The 16,113-nt window shown below is 44.7% G+C and overlaps 1 long non-coding RNA gene across 1 annotated transcript in view; it reads right to left on the bottom strand.

Moving 5' to 3' along the window:
• Positions 1-525: 525 nt before the first annotated feature.
• LOC137532881 (uncharacterized) overlaps positions 526-16,113 on the bottom strand; it is a 54,932-nt gene continuing 39,344 nt past the window's right edge. Inside the window, exon 3 of the long non-coding RNA XR_011024053.1 lies at positions 526-1,043. This is a non-coding gene — a long non-coding RNA (uncharacterized lncRNA). The remainder of the gene's footprint in view (positions 1,044-16,113) is intronic.

Below are 16,113 nucleotides of genomic sequence, written 5' to 3'. Positions count from 1 at the left end.
CAAGCCAGATAACTAGAGATTAAGGTGTTGGGGGGCCCTGGGACGCCTCTTAGTTTCATAGAAATCAGGGTATGATGGTTGGGGTGGGAGGGATGGAGGGGCGCACTTTGGTGTCTCAGCCTTGGGTGCTGGAGGACCTAGTCCCTGCTCTGCGGCTAGTGCCAAAATATCAAACAGCAACTTGGATACAATATCTTGAGGACTTGAGAGTGTTGCCCTACTGGCTAAAAGACTATTCATCGGGCAAGTATCAACTCATATCTGGAGTACCCTTAACAATACCACAGGCTGCGAAAACAAGGAAACTCATGGCATTTTCAGGAGGAGACAAAAGTCATAAACCAGGAAATAGCTCTATGAATACTCCCTTCAAACTTCCTGAAGCTTGTTATTATTTCTTCCTGCATTTTCCCCCATGTATGTAAAAGAGCAACACAACAAGAAGAAAGTACCTTACAGACCACAGTACAGTACTACATTTATTTGCCATTGAGCACTTTAATACAGTTTATTAAGAAGTTACGGTACACTCAAGATATGCAAGTATGCACAGTATAGCTCATATTTTGCAATCATTTGGCCATCTGCTCCTACTATCTCATGATGCTGACACTTGTTTCCTTGCAGAAAATGCTGTATAATTGTGTACAAACCTAGCATTAAATACATTTGAGAAAATATTGATTGCTTCTACCAGACCAGTGACCATTTGGTGGGAAGGAGACAGAAGCTGCCATATTTGTTTACTTTTAAACAGTGCCAGTTGCCTGGATGTCCTGCTAATCTTTTTGGCTTTAGCAGTGTCTGAATCTCAGGCTGAAACAAATCTGTGAATAGATCTACATTTGATCTGTATACTCCTCCTGGGTCAATGGCTTAAATTATTGGAGGCAGAGGATCGGCAAGACTTCCAGGAAATCAATGTTTGAAATGAATGTGGCTGCCTCCACATCCCAGGAAAGTTGATGCCATGGCCAGGCCATCTTAGAAATGACAGTTACCTGGTTGCCATGCATACTTTGGCTTCATCTGTTCCTTTCTCCCTGTAACAAGCATGCAGCCACATTAGTCAGACATGGGACACCTGATCTACACTGTCATTTAAAAATACATTGTCAATGATCGCCTTTTCTCTAACTTAAGGTTTCTCCAGTCCATCATTTTACAGAGCAGGCACTACCATTGTGAAACTCATTTTAGCTTACAGTATATTTGTTCCGTTAAGTGGCTGTAGCCTCTGAATGGAACAGAATAACCCAAAAATAATTGTCATTGGCACAATAAACCAGAGAAACAAGTATTATTTTCCTGGAACAATCCCTTTTTCCTTGTAATAATTTTGAGTACCGTATATACTCGCATATAAGCCAGCCCATGTATAAGCCAAGGTACCCACTTTTTCCTCAGAAACCAGGAAAAAGTGATTGACTCGCGTATAAGCCCCCTCACCAGTAGCCAGATGTGTCCCCAGTACAAGTCAGCCTCCCTACCCATAGCCAGATGTGCCCCAAGGATGATACAGCTGTGTCTCAAGGCGCCACTAGATGGGATCATAGATACGAGACACAGAGATTACATAGTTATTGCCACACAAGAAGAATCATTGCACCACTGACACGTTGCTTGCACACTCAGCTCTACAAGGCAGGGGACACAGGTAGTCTTGAGCAGCGCACTCTGCACGCCATGTTGCAGGGGATGGGGGCCCAGACACAGCAGGGAGCCAACTGGCAAGAGCAGGATCACTAGTACACGATCCTTACACTCCTCTGCCAGTAACAAAACCTGCTCCAGCATCTGTTCTGCTCCACTGACTCGCATATAAGTCGAGGGGGGTGACTTTTCAGCACATTTTTTGTGCTGAAAAATTAAGCTTATATGCGAGTATATAAGGTACTCTTGTCCTTTCTTTCATATCAATGTCCATCCATGATGTTGCCCACTCTCCTTTTCCTTTTCACTGTATGTATACTTCCATCATGTCCCCCTAGGAAAAGTGAAGCCATAATGATCCACCCAAGAAACATGTGAGGATGTTTCTGTACAAGTGCAGCAATAATAAAGGTGGCGTGTCTAGCTTACTAAGCCTATTTAGCTATTTCAACAGTTCAGTAAAGAAAGTGGCAGGCACCAGTAAAAGCAACAAATGTCTTCAGTTTATTGTATAAAGAGTGTGCAGAGGTCCCCGAAATGGGTAACGCTCCCCCTACCTACTGGTGCCTGACATTTTTTTTTTACAACTGTTGAAATTGTGGATCTACGTGGCAGTTAATGCACAGTTTCTGTCAGAAACTTGTCCTATGCTCCAAAGGACATCTTGTTTTCAATACTTGGGTGCTGATCAATGCTTTCTGACATTTGGCCTATTTAGCTAAAGTAGCTGTTTTCAACCTTGTAGACTTTAGGCCTCAATTCACGGAGCATTATCAAACGTTTATCACTTTATCAACCGTTTGATAATTTACCTCATGGGTAAAATCTCATTTTAAATTCACTAAGGTGTTATATATTTATCGAATGTTTTACCGATAAAACGTTCAACAAATATATAACACCTTAGTGAATTCAAAATGAGATTTTACCCATGAGGTAAATTATCAAACGTTTGATAAAGTGTTTGATAAACGTTTGATAATGCTCTGTGAATTGAGGCCTATGGTGGGTATATTGTTGTAGACAGAAAATTGTGCAAATGCTACAGAGATTAGTGGACATGGTTACAGCAGGTTGTGCATGGCCCAGTGTTGCATGCTGTAGGCACCAGTCACACTTCCTGTACCTTCACAGTATGTCTTATATTGGGAAAAAATGGAATAGAAAAAAACACTAAAAATAGATAGCAACTTACTAAGACAGCAAAGTATGGTTAAAAAAAACAACACACACACAAAAAATATATATATATTACATTATCAATGACTGGCAAATCACAGTGATATGCAGATTATACCAATGACAGGCAAATCATAATGACATACAGATAAAACCAAACAAACATGAAGATATTAAAAACATGCAGATATTTCCCAAAACAGATACATTCCAATACTTTGCACATAATAGCAATGAATGGCAGATATAACTAGCATGCAAATATTACTAAAGCCTGGCAAATAGCATGCAGGTAATACTGACAGGCATATAGCAATGACATGACATGCAGATATTTCTAACTACAGGCTGAAATCTTCAAAGCCACTATTTAGGGGCACCATGCTGGGGAAACAATCTGCCTAATTACATTATTTAAAGAGAAACCTAAGTGACAAGATGAGATGGACATGTGTATGTATAGCACACACAAAAATATGCTATGTTGTTTTTCTTCTTTCTCTGCCTACCCTACTTTACTCGCTTTCTCTACTCTGAAATAGTTAATATTCAACTATGCAACTGACAATTTTCTCCAGTCGGGACCCAGTCAGATTATAGCATCCCCCTCTGATAAGCAGGTCTAGTTCTCTCATGAAGCAAGGTGAAACATTTGCATCAGGCGCAGACATTTCAGGAGCAGCATTTTCATACTGTGTGTACCTTCCTGAGGAGGAATGGAGTGGCTGAGGGTGAGCCGTTTGTTTGTCACAGAATTGAAAAAAGCCAGTGTGCTATTGTGTTGAGTGCAGCATGTCATGTGAGAACATTAAACGAAGCAGGGGGGGGGGGGGGGGAGGGGGGGTGGTTATTCTCACAAGTTATCCTCAGGCAACAAAAACTCTAGAACTGGCCCTGCTGATAAGGAATTACAGCCATAAATTATTAATATTATTTATTGAATTTATATAGCGCCAACATATTGTGCAGCGCTGTACAATACATAGAATTACAGACAATGATAAGAGTGGTGACCGATGGCACAGTACAGGTAATAGGCAATAGATACTTACAACAATACAGGTAATAAGCAATAAGATACCCAACACATTACAGTTACACTGTACTACTTTCCTGGCAGAGAACTGGGCTACTCTTGCAAGCTACTGTCACCTCACCCCTATGCACCACATGCTTTGTGTGCCACTTATTTATATAAATATATATATTGTGAGGAAAACCTGTGCTTCTGAATGCATTTGCGGCCCACTGACCCTGTGAGGTCACGATGTACTGTGATGCCCCAGACATGTCAGTTTTAGGATAGCGATATTGTTCATTGAACTACATCAGCAAAAATTATTGTAAGCTTGTTGCTGGAGAGTAGTTTATGGGTTGTGGATTTTGCTGGAGCTGCCTAATGTGAATTTTTGGGATATATATCATTTAAATTTATCTTCAAAATGCTCCCACGTTTTCCCCTGAATGTTACTCTGGATCTTAAGATTAAAAACTGCTTCACTGAGGAAGTTCTCCAGAATTTCTGCCAGTGTCTGAACGACAAACAGCATCAAATTCTGCCTCAGAAATCACCTGCCTTGCCCACAGACTAATCTGTGTGAGTGACTCTTCACACATCCACCTCAGATGGGACAGAAAATTGGGATTGTGAGCGTTACAAATCCGGTGTGAAGATACTGGAGATAACCTAGAGATTTTTTGGGTAGATTTTATTACATTTGGAGTTCCCCTTGTGTAATATAACTTATGTAACATCCCTAGACAAAACTCCCTGCTGGACGCACACAGAACTGTTCTGAAGTCATTATGACACACTTCACCAGACAGTACAATGCACTGTGTCACTCCCCGCGTAACACCTGTTGCTAAGGAAGTTACAGGACAGGACATGAAATGATCCATATCCTATTTAACCGTAGCCATTCACCTCTATTCTTCACTTTACACAAATTGTGTGTAAAAATAAATCTGTGCTTTTGTTTCAAATACATAAGTCACTAAATATAAAGAAGGAAAAGGCTAAACACACAGTACAAATAAATTGTTCAAAACTATTTTCATGATTTGCAGAGGGTAACATATTATCAGCGTACAAAGATTAACAGCTTACAAAGGCGTCATAGTTGTTGTATAATTCCTGGCAGTGGGCCTCCTGACCATGGGGGTCACCACAGGGAAAGGGGTGTGAACACTTGGGGTGAAGGTGGAATGGGTATCAAAGTTTTGCAGGGGACATCAGTGATTTTAAAGTTTGCTGAATATCAATGGATTAGTCAAGGTGTGGAAAATGTGTAAGAAGGGCTCCTGCAGGAGTATAAAAACGCAATTGTTATTTATCGTAGGTACGCTATTTAGTGGGCGGCTGCGATTTAATTGTTATTTATCGTATTATTGTTAGCCATCACCCTATTTATCGGGTGGTTGTGTTTAAATTGTTATTTATCGTATTGTTTTTAGCAGGGATCCGGGGGTTAAGGTTAGGCACCATTATGGGGGGCTTAGGCACCACCAGGGGTGGACTTAGGGTTAGGCACCTCCAGGGGGGTCTTATGGTTAGGCACCACCGGGGGGGGGTCTTAGGGTTAGGCACCACCAGGGGTGGTCTTAGGGTCAGGGTCTTATGGTTAGGCACCACCAGGGGTGGTCTTAGGGTTATGTGATTTATCATTGTACCTAAATTGTTATTTACTGTTATTGATATTATTATTTAACATTGCACCTAAATTAGCATGCAACTTTTTCAAATGTATGCGCTCCTGTTCCGTACAGCTAATTACTCATGCAACAGAATGGAAATGTATAAACCGCTTGTACTATAGAGAGAACACAGATTTTGTGTTTCAAAAATAAAGTAATTGAGTTATCTCAAGCTTGCATTCTGTTTTTGAATGTGTAAAGGAACTGAATTGAAAATAAAATAAAAAAACTAAAACAAAAAACAACACTTTGCATATTTTGTACCTACAGCTTAACAAAAATTTGAAATACAACAATACTGTCTAACTTGAACACACACACACACACACACACACACACACACACACACACACACACACACACACACACACACACACACACACACACACACACACACACACACACACACACACACACACGTATCATTTACAAGGCGACTTGGGCCTAGTGGGTGTCAAGGGGCCCACCTGCCACCTACTCTGACCTCTTTCCACTTCAGCTTACCAAAAGGACCACAGGGGGGTCCCAAATCTACTATCTTGCCTAGCGCCCCAATACATCTTAATCTATCTCTGTATGTGATTTTTCTGCTTGTGTGATTCAGGGAGCCTGTGTAATAGTTGTCCCAGCCTGCAACAGATCCCTTAGCTCGGCAGAATCAGGGCGGGCAGGCGCTAACATCAGGGCAATGGGGGCAGCACTGCTGGTCTGGATCCCCCTCTCCGATTGCTCTGATTCGGCTCCGTCCCTGCTCCCCATCGTCATCCACACTGGCTGCCTCTTCTCTACGCCCCATCGATTGTTATTACACAATAATATGCACCAGGTCACTGAGAATAGGCAGCCAGCTGGATAGAGAGCACGGACGGAGCAGTGCAACAGGATAGTGGAGCTGCAATGCTGATCATGCAGGGACCCGGGGAGCACAGTAAGGGAGCCAGAGACGAGAAGAGTCTCATGCTCCATACTTACCTGGGGGTGGCTCCGGTCCCCTGTAATTCAGCCCAAAATACTGGCTGAGTTGTGCTTTGTAGCGTATGCATGGAAGTGTGGGGGGCCTGACAGCGATAAGGGGCTGAATTCAGGGGGTGTTACCTTTGTGGTGGTGGGGGAAGTAGGGGGGCCATCGGAGCTTGAACCGGCCGTGGGCAGAATGGTATCGCGAGGAGAGGCTTCAGTTTGGAAATAGTTAAAAGAATTTTCATAATTTAAAAAAAAGGGTAAGATTTCATTTTTAATTTAATGTTGATTATTGTGCACGGTGTGATCATTTTTAGTTTGGGTTCGCTTTAATGGCTCACCAGTTCAGTGCAGAGCTGAGTACATCATGTACTTGTCTATAAAAACACAAAAACTGAGGCTAAACTTTTTAATCCCTGTCGGATTCAGTTTCAAAGATCAACTGTTTGTTCAAAGAGTACAATACAGCATACGCAATGTAATAGTGCATTAGGCCCTGTGTGATTAGCGTTGCGTTAGTTCCTGTGTAATGCACTGCAATGCAAAGGTAATGAGCTGTTAACATCGCACAAATGCAGATTCCATTATTGCCAGTGCAAAGTTGCTGTACTTTAAAGAGAACCCAAGGTGGGTTCTAAGAATCCAATTAGCATACAGAGGCTGGGTCTGCATACAATGACCAACCTCTGTTGCTATACTGTTTTCCCCCAGCCCCCCTCTGCGCTCTGCTGTCCCCCATAAATCAATTGCCGTGCTGGCGACACGGATTTTTCCAAACGACCCGTCATTTGGACGTCAAATCGGGCATGTGTACAGTCGGTCGACCGACTGTACACACGCCTGATTTGGAAAAATACGATGTGTGAATGTACCTATAGTCTCTGAAGCCTCATACATACTACTAGACTTGCCAGAAGAAGCCACACATACAGGTTCCCTAATCCAATACACAGACCTTTAAAGTGTAACTGTCGGGCATAAAATAAAAAAATCAATTATTTATTATTATCTGGTAAACAAGTAATAAGGATGCTAATCAGGCTGTCCAAATTTTAAAAATCACTATTACTTTTCTTGTTGATAAATGATCATTCCCCAGTTTACCTGCCTGTTATATGGTACATTGTCGCACAAAGGACGTTGCAGGGCATGCTAGGTTGTCTTTTTTTGCTTCTTTACTTTGCTCTTAGACTTAACTAATGCAGCCAGATTGGCTGAAGCCTCTTTCCCTCCTGTTTTCCCCTCCCACACCTCTGTTCCTCTCTGATTGGCCAATATTTCTCATGCTGAGACAATGCACTGTTTATTGCAGAGCTGGGTGGGAGTGCCTGAAGACTGGTAGGAGAGCGAGTATTCATCTACTTATATATGTGTTTTTTTCTGAGATAGTATGGCTGACAGCTCCTCTAAACAGCAGCGGTGAGCAAGGCCATTCCCTCCTTACCACTGGAGGATCAGGGCACAATTCTCTTTCTTAGGCTGTCACTCAAAATGATCAGATGTTTATTTTGGATAGGGGTGGGACGACGAATCCGGCGAATCCACGAATCCCTCGAATATTAGGAAATATTCGAGATTCGTGGATTCGAATCCCGACGCCATTTTCCACTATACGAATCCGCCGAATCCCGACGCCGCATCGCCGCGCATCCGCCGCTCGCACTCGTCCTCCTCCGACCCCCCCGCGCCTCCTCCGCTTGCCCCCCCTGCCCGCATCCACTCACCTATCCATAGCGGAGCGCAGAGCGGCAGACCTCTCGCCGACTTCCTGGTTCCCCCTAGTGACCGGCTCTTACAATGACGTCATTAGTAAGAGCCGGTCCGGCCACTAGAGGGAACAGGGAAGTAACGAAGAAGTCTGCCGCTCTGTGCTCCACGGGAAAGGTGAGTAGATTATGCAGGGGTGAGCGGAGGAGGCACGGGGGACGGAGGGGGCCGTGGGGGGGTTGGTGGGGGAGGGGGGTTCTATCTACCTACCTACCTACCTACCACTATCCCTACCTACCTACAGGCCGCTATACCTACCTACCTACAGGCCCCTATACCTACCTAAAGGCCCCCTATACGCACCTACCTGCCTACCTAAAGGCCCCTATACCTACCTAAAGGCCCCTATACCAACCTACCTAAAGGCCCCTATACCAACCTACCTACCTAATGGCCCCTATACCTACCTACAGGCCACTATACCTACCTACAGGCCTCAATACCTACCTACCTACCCACCTACCTACAGGCCCCCTATACATACCTACCTACCTAAAGGCACTTATACCTACCTACCTACCGGACACTATACCTACCTACAGGCAACTATACCTACCTACAGGCCACTATACCTACCTACCTACCTACCGGCCACTATCCTTACCTACCTACAGGCTGCTATACCTACCTACCTACCTACCTACAGGCTGCTATACCTACCTACCTACCTACAGGCCACTATACCTACCTACCTACCAACCTACCGGCCACTATCCTTACCTACCTACAGGCTGCTATACCTACCTACCTACCTACCTACCTACAGGCCGCTATACCCACCTACCTAAAGGCCCCCTATACCTACCTAAAGGCCCCCTATACCTACCTACCTACAGGCCACTATACCTACCTACCTACCTACCGGCCACTATCCTTACCTACCTACAGGCTGCTATACCTACCTACCTACCTACCTACCTACAGGCCGCTATACCCACCTACCTAAAGGCCTCCTATACCTACCTAAAGGCCCCCTATACGTACCTACCTACCTACCTAAAGGCCCCTATACCTACCTACCTACCTAAAGGCCCCTATACCTACCTACAGGCCACTATACCTACCTACAGGCCTCAATACCTACCTACCTACAGGCCCCCTATACGTACCTACCTACCTAAAGGCACCTATACCTGCCTACCTACATACTTACCTATACTTAAGGCCCTATACCCTGCTAACTATACTGAAGGTCCCTTTACCTACCTACCTACCTAAAGGCCCCTATACCTACCTACCTACATACCTACCTACCTATACTTAAGGCCCTATACCCTGCTACCTATACTGAAGGTCCCTTTACCTACCTACCTACACTGAAGGCACATGTACCTTACTACCTATACTAAAGGCCCCTATACCTAGCTACCTACCTATACTGAAGGCACATATACCCTGCTACCTATACTGAAGGCACATATACCCTGCTACCTATACTGAAGGCCCCTATACCTAGTTACCTACCAATACTGAAAGCACATGTACTGTGCTATCTATACTGAAGGCCCCTATACCTTGCTACCGATACTGAAGGCACATGTACCCTGCTACCTATACTGAAGGCCCATATACCCTGCTACCTATACTGAAGGCCCATATACCCTGCTACCTATACTGAAGGCCCATATACCCTGCTACCTATACTGAAGGCCCATATACCCTGCTACCTATACTGAAGGCCCATATACCCTGCTACCTATACTGAAGGCCCATATACCCTGCTACCTATACTGAAGGCCCATATACCCTGCTACCTATACTGAAGGCCCATAAACCCTGCTACCTATACTGAAGGCCCCTATACCTTGCTACCTATACTGAAAGCTACTAATATTGAAGGCACCCATACCTAGCTAGCTATACTGAAGGCACCTTTACCTCGCTACCTATGCCTGGGTACCTATACTGCGGGCAACTATACCACGGATCGCACAATTTTTATGTGCAGGATTCGTTAGATTCGGGATTCGAAAGGTTCGAGATATTCGAGAACCTTTTTAGATTCGGATCCGGATTCGAAGAAATTGTGGATTCGTCCCATCCCTAATTTTGGAGGACAGTCATGGACAGGGGCATAACTACAAGTCATGGGGGCTCCCAGCAAAGCTTGGATGAAGTCCCCTTAATGTTCACACCTTTTCCCTTGCCTTCTCCTGGTGACCCTTACAGGCTGTGGGCTCATCATACAAGCATCCTTAAACAAGTGTGGACATCATAAGCTTCACACCCACAAAAACACCTGATCTGAAGCATGGATCCCTTTTTCAGAGGGAGTGAAGTAGTAATTAGGCCTCCTTACAGCTCTGCCCCCCCCCCCCCCCCCCTGCAGTCGCAGGGGCTGCTCCCTTGTAGCTCCGCTCCTGATCATTGAGCATCTGAACTGTGCTACTCCTTCTGGCCACTGAGGCCTTTCACCAAGGACACTCCTGTAGGATTATCTATGGGAACTTCCTGCTGGGGAAAACCAGAGATCCCATCCAGCAGAATCTCCCTGATTTCCCTCCTGTTGTTTTATTCCAAACAGCTGTAAAAACTACCCAAAACAGTTCCTGTTTGCACCTGCACGCTAATTGTGCTTCCCTATTGGGTGCTCTGCTATTATCTCCCATATCCTGCAACCTCTGATTTGTGCAATACAAGAAACATTGCAAGCTTACTGCTTCACACTCTAAGGACCTGAATTATTAATATTTAGCATTTATATAACGCTGACATCTTCCGCAGCGCTGTACAGATTATATTGTCTTGTCACTTAACTGTCCCTCAGAGGGGCTCACAATCTAATCACTACTATAGTCATAAGTCTATGTATGTATCGTGTATATTTTTGGGGATGTGGGAGGAAACCAGGGTGCCTGGAGGAAACCCACACAGACATGGGGAGAACATACAAACTCCTTGCAGATAGTGCCCTGGCTAGGATTCAAACCAGGGACCCAGCACTGCAAGGCAAGAGTGCTAACCACTACGCCACTGTGCTGCCCACTGAGCTAACTTTAGTGACACCTAAGAATCTCCATTGGGGATACATGAGGGATCCAGCAAACATGGCCTGGATTATTTAACAGCTCTTTCCTTTTAAAGGTAACCTAAACTGAAAGAGATATGGATGTTTCCTTTTAAACAATACCAGTTGCTTGGCAGTCCTGCTGATCTCTTAGTGCTGCAGTAGTGGCTGAATCACACACCTAAAACAAGCATGCAGCTAATCCAGTCTGACTTCAGTCAGAGCACCTGATCTGCATGCTTGTTGAGGGGCTGTGGCTAAAAGTATTATGCTGGGGATACACGGTACGTTTCTGTACCGTGTATCGAGCAGCTGATCCGGCCAGCTGATAATATTCAGCTGGTCCGATCACGCTGCTCGACCCCCGCCCGCTTGATCCCCGCCGGCGGACAATGGCAGGGAATCAAGCGGCTGATAAGGAGCGCTGGCGGGGACGAGCGGTAATTGTTCTGCGCGGACGAGCGGGGATGCGGCTGGGGTCGATCTGGCGGCTAGTCGGCCGCCGGATCGACCAATGTATTCCCAGCATAAGAGACACAGGATCAGCAGGAGAGTCAGGCAACTGGTAGTATTTTAAAAGGAAAAATCCATATCTTTCTCAGTTTAGGATCCCTTTAAGTGGTAAAAGAGCAGATTGCTCCCTTGCTGTCCTCCGCCGCCTCTTGGATCTTCTGCAATCGGCCCGCTAAGTCATCCAGTCGGGGCCAGTCCATGCACAGTCTAGCCGTGCTCCCCTGTCGCGCTCCTATTGCCAGGGGCATTTAGTGCCTGCACAGTAGTACATTGCAGGCACAGAATGCTCCCGGCTAGGGCACTGTGGCGGGGGAGCACGCCCGGCCGGGCCATGCACGCCCAATTGGCCCCGGACCAATGGACTTTCTGGGGCCAATTGCAGAAGAACCAGGGGGCGGAGGAAGCCCCAGGTATGTATAAATCCCCCCCTTCATCTCAGGTTTACTTTAAGATTAACTTAACATACTGTCAATGAAAGATTCAGGCCAGTTTCACACTGTGCGGTGGCATTTTTTTTTGCCAACGCCAAAAACATTCTTGGGGGATTTCCGCATTAATACACGGTAATCTATGTTCTGGCATCAGGCCAAGCAGGAAGTGAGGCTCTCTAGCGCTCACTTCCTGTGGCCAAAAAGATGAATTGTGCGGAAGTGTATTGACAAAATACGCTTCTGCGCTTCATGCATAATGTGAATATGTGCAGCGCCACAACGTATTGGTCAGGAGAAAGATAAAGTGTAAGGTGTCTGCATCAATAAGTGTGGGTGGCGGCCACTTTAAAATATCTGCATCGCCAAAGACTTATATGACTTTCCGCGTTTTTCCCCTCGTATTGGTCAGCGGCGAAAAAGTCACTTCCATCACATCGCGTTGCACTCTCCCGGTATGAAAGGCCCTGCAGTAAAAAATAGGGTAACGCAACGTCCCAGTGTGAAAAGGGCCTTAGAGAATCTGGAATCTCTTTACGCAAAGGACAAGGCCGAAAGCCATTATTGGATGGCCATAATATTTAAGCTCTGTAAAGGAAATCAATTCAATTGTAAAAACCAGTGTCTACGAACACAGATCATATATATATTGTTTTTTTCAATAGCGTTCATATGATTTTGGCTGCATTTAGAAAGGTAATGAAATTATTGGTAGAAGATTGTTGTTAAAAAAAACATTATTAATAGCATAATTTGTATATAAGACATATGCAAATACAGGATTATTTTCTTGCTATAGCCATAGATGAAGATGTGCTGGTGTACTGTTCATATTGTACTGTAACTTTTGTACACGTATTTCCTTTTGCTGGTCTCAGCAGACAATTCTTTGGTGCTTTGTTAGGCAACCAGAAGAAAACTAAGGCTTGAGCTGATCTTTTGATGGTGGTCTTTTTAAAAAGGTAAAAACAACAAAAAAAAAAACTAGATTAACTTACCTGGGGCTTTTTGCAGTCATCCCGCTCCATCCTTCCGAGACACCCCAGCCAGCAGCAGTGACCCCCTCAAAGCTGGCCGGGCACGTGTCTCCTCATTGCACTCCTGTTGCCGAAAATGCTCTGTGCATGCACATTACAGGTAAATTGCCACTGTGCATGTGCAGAACACTCCCGGCAACAGGAGCGTGATCAGGGTGCTTGGGGCCGTGCATGCGCAATAGCCTCTGACTAGCTGCGACCGGCCAGCTTTGAGGTGGACACAGTTGCTTGCTGGAGGGTCGCGGAAGGATGGCGTGAACACAGGATGAATGCAGGGGGTGCTAAGAGCCCCAGGTAAGTTAAACCGTTTTTTTCCCACTTAAATTACCCTTTAAAGCAAATCAGTAGTAAAAAAGGCAGATACTTATCCGTGGAGAGGGAAGGCCCTGGGTCCTAAAGAGCCTTCCCATTTCTCCATCGGTGTCCTGGTTTGAGCGCTGTCACCCCCGTTTGAATTTGCCACCGCTAGGAACCTTTGTAAGGCTTTGGAAGCACTCCTGTCCTCGAGCACTCCGAAGGACGGGTGGCTTCATTCTGTTCATGCGTGAGCGCGCACCCGAGTGTGTTTGCGCATTTGCAGTATGGAGCTGCCTATGTTCAGGAGAGCTTGGGGACGTGTATGATCCCAAAGCCTTTGGAGGGCTTACTGATGTGTATATGACCAGTTGGTTGACTAGCTCTAATGAGGGTGACAGCGCTGGAATCAGGACACTGAGGGAGGAATAGGAGGGCTCTTTAGGACCCAGTGATTTCCCTCTCCATAAGCAAGTATCTGACTTTGTTTTCACTTCAGTTTTACTTTAAACAATCATTTAAAAAATTTTAGGGGGTAGCTTTTCTTGCTAACTACTAAAAATTATTAAAAATGTATTACATCATTAAAAAAACTTGCATTATACATGCATTGCACTGGGTCACAGGCAACATATATAACGCAATGGACACTATTTGCATAACACGCTGCGTAGATTGTGTAAAGCCATGCAAGCCATATGTGCGCTGTCTGAGCACATACATTTTACTGAGGTCTGTAGATATACCTCAGTGTCACATGGAAGAGGAAATCTCCCTCGTCTTGTATTTGATTGTGGCCTAAACTAGGCCATGAAATATAGAAAAGGACAAAATCATGAAAACACAGCAGAAGAGGTTAACCACTGTCCTGTGAAAAACTGACGAGCTAATCAGTTTCTATGATATTGTCTGCACTACAGCTACGCACACTATTGGGATGAGTGTCACCCAAAGCAGTCTTCTTTGGTCGCTATGGGTGACGGTTTACACCAAAATGTGTGAGTCGGCTCCCTGCCAAGCGGCCCATTGTGGTTTATGGAAAGGAGAGGAGAAGGTGGGGGGGGGGGGGGGGGGGGAGGGGGAAGCAGGAGATGTAACGCTGCTTGGGTGCATCCTCACAAGTTTGCCTCAGGCAGCAGAAAGTCTAGAACCGTCCATGCATAGAAATCTTATCTACACTGCATCAGAGTTATAGAGCCACAAATGCGGTATGGATTCTACTTACTGGTTGACGCTCTGTTCAAATCTAAAATCAAAACGCAAGGGTTTTGCAATTTTGTGCGCAATTTTTTTTAAGCACCTCCTGGCGCTTACCTCCCTGATGCTAGTCAGGAAGTGAACTCTTGGACCCGGAAAAGAATTTATTCTTAAAATCGCGAACGCAATCGCCGCACAAAGCGATTTTGTGAGCGTTTAGCTCTCTTCCTATACCTTTCATTAGAGCGAAATTGCCCCCAAAATGGTACAGGCACCACTTTGCGGAGCGCAAAATGGACGAAACGCGCTGATATGAACCTTCTCGTAAAGAATCACTGAACTGCAGAATCGCCTGCGCTTGAAAAAAGGCCCAAAAATGCCCTTAGTGTGAACAAGGCTGAAAACACCCTTAGTGTGAACAAGCACTGAAGTGCTTTAAAAAAGCGCAGCGCACAGGCAAGTGCCGGGAGGCGCTAAAAAAAATTGCACAAAAAATTCGATTTTACAAAACAAGATTTCGATTTTAGATGTGAACAGAGAGTGTTGCCACTATATTCTTATGCCTTTTTTCTTTGCATTGGAAGGGAAATTCCATTTAGTTGAGAGATAGGCAAACCCTTTGGCTTAACTCTATGGCCCATATACAATTTACGGTACTTTTTCTCCTGAGTTCAAAATACTTAAATTAATTCTGATTAAAATAATTTTTAGCACTTTGCAAATGAAAAGGTACCAAAATTTAAAAATTATCTTTTCACACCTTATCAATAAAATGCGCTTTAAGCTAACTGCAAGCAGAAAAAAAATATTTAGAATTATTTTGAGAGTATCTTTTCTCCTACTTTTTGGAACATTTGCAGACTGCTGAATAGCTATTTTAAACAGAAGATGAAAATTAACTTCTAGCAGAAAATGTAGGCGAAAAAGTGAATTGAATAAGGGCCCCTATGTTTAAAAGATTTTGGCTACTGTTAGATCAGCTTCTGTACGGGCTTGAAACCAGTGGTGCTCACCGCCAGGTCGTGATTAGAGTTGGGCCGAACCTCCGATTTTAGGTTCGCGAACCGGGTTCGCGAACTTTCGCGGAACGTTCGGTTCGCGTTAAAGTTCGCGAACCGCAATAGACTTTAATGGGGATGCGAACTTTGAAAAAAAAAAATTATGCTGGCCACAAAAGTGATGGAAAAGATGTTTCAAGGGGTCTAACACCTGGAGGGGGGCATGGCGGAGTGGGATACACGCCAAAAGTCCCCGGGAAAAATCTGGATTTGACGCAAAGCAGCGTTTTAAGCGCAGAAATCACATTGAATGCTAAATGACATGTCTAAAGTGCTTTAAAACATCTTGCATGTGTATACATCAATCAGGTAGTGTAATTAAG

The sequence above is a fragment of the Hyperolius riggenbachi genome, chromosome 9, assembly GCF_040937935.1.
Source record: "Hyperolius riggenbachi isolate aHypRig1 chromosome 9, aHypRig1.pri, whole genome shotgun sequence".
Taxonomy (NCBI): Eukaryota; Metazoa; Chordata; class Amphibia; order Anura; family Hyperoliidae; genus Hyperolius; species Hyperolius riggenbachi.
This window is presented reverse-complemented; position numbering and strand designations above follow the sequence as displayed.